At 36.3% G+C, this 3,799-nt stretch overlaps 1 pseudogene; it reads right to left on the bottom strand.

Annotated features, from left to right (window-relative positions):
* Positions 1–2,038: 2,038 nt before the first annotated feature.
* Positions 2,039–2,657, bottom strand: LOC118529562 (ubiquitin-conjugating enzyme E2 D3-like; annotated as a pseudogene).
* Positions 2,658–3,799: the final 1,142 nt, after the last annotated feature.

The following is a 3,799-nucleotide window of genomic DNA, read 5'->3' as shown; positions in this document are numbered from 1 at the left end:
TTCATGAGTGTTTTGTAGTTCCTAGAGTATAGATCCTTTCCCTCTTTGGTTAGGTTTATTCTGAGGTATCTTATGGTTTTTGGTGCTATTGTAAATGGAATCGTTTCTCTAATTTCTCTTTCTACAGTTGCGTTGTTAGTGTATAAGAAAGCAGCTGATTTCTGTGCATTGATTTTGTATCTTGCCACATTACTGAAATGCTGTTTGAGTTCTAGTAATTTGGGGGTGGAGTCTTTTGGGTTTTCCACATAAAGTATCATGTCGTCTGCAAAAAGAGAGAGTTTGACTTCTTCTTTGCCAGTTTGAATACCTTTTATTTCTTTTTGTTGTCTGTTGTTGCTAGGACTTCTAGTACTATGTTAACAACAGTGGCGAGAGTGGGCATCCTTGACATGTTCCTGATCTTAAGGGAAAGGCTGCCTACTTTTCGCCATTGAGGATGATATTCACTGTGGGTTTTTCATAGATGGATTTTATGAATTAATCACTATAAAGACAAAGGTTTTAATTTCAATGTGATCAAATTTGTCAATCTTTTCCTTTATTGGTTGTAGCTTTTAGTGCTTGTTTAAGACATCTTTCCTTACCCTCAAAGATACACCCTTATGTAACTTATTAAGGCCTTATGGTTGTGCCCTTCACATTTAGTCTGTAATACACGTTTCTGATGTGATACAGGAGTCCAATTTTATTTTTTCCATATCAATATGTAATTGTCCCACCCTCGTTTATTGGGGGGGGGGTGAAATGCCCTTGTGCTCAGTGCTCTGTGGTACAAACTTGTTAAAAATCAAGCTTCCATATATGAGTGGGTCTGGTTAGAGGCTTTGTAATTTGTTCCAGTGTTTTGGGTTTTTTGTTTATCTCTCCACTAATAACCACTATCTTGAGAACTATAGCTCTATTATAAATTTTACGTGATAAAACAAGTGATCCCAACTTATTCTCTTCTTGGCTATGCTTGGCCTTTTTCATTCACATGAAAAGTGTAGAATAGCTTTGTTATGTTCAGCACACACACACCTTCTAGAATTTTCATTGGAATTGCACTATCAATTAGGAACTGTAATGTTTATATCTTGATATATGTCTAAATATATATCTCTTTGCAATATCATACATATCTCTACAATATCATCTTTCCATAAATGAGCAAGATTATTTTTCATTCATTTAGGTCTTCTATAATGTCATTTAATAAAGTTTGGTCGTTTTCCCTGTAGACAAGGCACACTCTTTTGGGTGTGGGGTGTGGCTTGGGGGGGTGTAACTTGATTGAAGAAAAGTAAATCAGTTACTAGCAGGGCTATTAGTCAACCACTAACCCACTGACAGCTTGTACCACTTACTCAGTGCTATATTAAACAGCATATTGGAAGATGAACTCATAGCTCCAAGCCTTCTAACAATTTAAATGAAAATTACAAAATGTTTGAGACCTTATTTTGGAAAAGGTGTCTGACTTCCAATTTCCATTCTCTGTAGAACAACAACAGATCATTCTTTTATTGACATGCATAAAATACATCACACTTTCTGTTCTGCTGATGCTATAAAATTCAATACCAATTCTCCAGCCACATCAGTTGTGAGCATAAAGTATATCATGTAACTTTAAATCTCTAACGGTGGAAGGCTTAAACAAGAATTGATGCTAGAAAAATGCTGCTTCCTTTGATGTGACACCGAGTGAGCCCCTCCCTCCCCCTCAGATGGTTCCTTCAGCATGTGAAAGTCCTGAGGAATGGTTTTAGTCTCATAACCAAGTTAGTGTGAAGACATTGGTCACATAATACACATGCTCTATTTTTAAAACAATTCTGAATCCTGTGTTCTTGTCACTACTTTACGCTTTCTAAAAGCAGTTATTGTCCAAAGCTGGAAGAATCTTAAGTCTTCTCAGATGAGCATGTGAATGAATAGAGGGAGGTAAACAAAAACAAAAATTTAAAAAGTGAGGTCTGAGAAAGAAGCAGCCAGGTAAGAAAATTAAAAAAGGGACAGTGATGTAGCAGCTCCAGCTATAATGCAGGTAGCATCACATGGCATACATCTGAATCCATTCCCGAGATACTCTCTGTTGTTGTACTTCTCTCTGTCCATTTTATAGATCTGTGCGATCTCTGGCACTAGGGGTCATCTGGGTTTGGATCAATCACATAGCAGTGAACACATGGATAAAAGTAAGAATTTTGATCTTAGAGTATCGAGACAAATGCTATCATTACTATTACCATTCAGATGATAAATTCTTGTAAATGCAACATTAGGTGGTTTCAAGAGGTAGTATGTAGGAAAATGAATTGTCAAAAGAACATACCACCTTGGGGACCTGGGAGGTTCAGTCAGTTAAATGTCTGCCTTCGGCTCAGGGTCCTGGGATGGAGCCTTGTCAGGCTCCCTGCTCAACAGGGAGTCTGCTTCTCCCTCTCCCTCTGCCCCTCTCCCCTACCCCCTGCCCCACTTGCGCTCTCTCTTAACTCTCTCTCTCAAATAAATAAGTTAAATTTAATTTAAAAAAGAACATACCTCCTTGATATGGGCTGTCATTAGGCCCCATAACTGTGGCCAATGAAACATATCATCCCTAGCTTGACCTGCAGAACATTGTGTTGGTCAGGGGCCAAATCACAAAGTTCCTTATTAATCTATTCCAATGCTATAGTCTGTGCATTCTGGCCCCTCACTTTCACTGGGTGTGTGCTCAAAGTTGATTATCTCAGCAGCAGGCAGGATTGTCTCTCGTCTCACACCAGTTCTGCCAAACACAGGTGTAGAGGCCTCTTCCCTACACAGTTGGTGCTTCCCCAGCCCTAAGGGTCTCATTGCAGGACACCCACAGTTCTTGTGAGATTGATTCCTATATAATATATTGGAAGCTATTACAAAATGGTATCACTTGAAAGTTTTTTCATCTTCTAATGTTTGTTACAATTAATTTGTGTGTATTGATTTTGCATTTAGCTAGCTTGCTAAATATTCATATTATTTCTAAAAATGTCTTATAGATTCTTTTTTACTTTCTCGATGCATAATGATGGAATACAGTAATATAATAATAGTTTAGTGTATTCCATCCTAACCTTATACCTTTTATATATCCTTGTGACTTAATAAGCAATCTAAAATCTCTGATAAAAGAGTAAATTGAAGTTGTGGTAGCAAGCATGATTATATTGATGCAAAGCTTCCAGTGGTTCACACTGAGTATGATGTTTGCTGTATTTTTTTAAAACTAGGATGAACCATTTGATAGTGCCAATATTCCACCATTTTGCATTGGACAAAAATAATAATAGCATATGGTTCGATCTAATAGATTATCAGATTAAATAATTTGCTTCTATTTTCAGTTTGTTAAGAATTTTTAAAGATGAATATTGATATTTTAATGTTTTTCCTATATCTATCAAGATGGTCATATGGTTTCTTTTGTCTTTCAATTTGCAAATGCGATGAATTATATGATTTGATTTTCTAATATTAATTTAATGCCCCATTCCTGGAATAAAACTAACTTGGTGATAGTGCACTATTTCATTTGCCAAAGTTTTGTTTGGGACTTTTATATCTATATTCATAAATGAGAATGATCTAGAATTTTCCTTCTTCATATTATCCTTGCTGGAGTTCTGTATTTGAGGTTACGCTAGCTTCCAAAAATGAGTTGGGAAGCGTACCTTCTTTTCCTAGTCTCTAGAAAAGCTTGTGTAAGATTGAAATTATATCAGTTGAATTTCTGGCAGATATTGACTCTGAAATCATCTAGATCTAAAGTTTTCATTATAGGCAGATTTTT

This window comes from Halichoerus grypus, chromosome 10, assembly GCF_964656455.1.
Source record: "Halichoerus grypus chromosome 10, mHalGry1.hap1.1, whole genome shotgun sequence".
Lineage (NCBI taxonomy): Eukaryota > Metazoa > Chordata > Mammalia > Carnivora > Phocidae > Halichoerus > Halichoerus grypus.
Note: the sequence above shows the minus strand (reverse complement) of the source record. Positions and strands in the feature narration are given on the sequence as shown.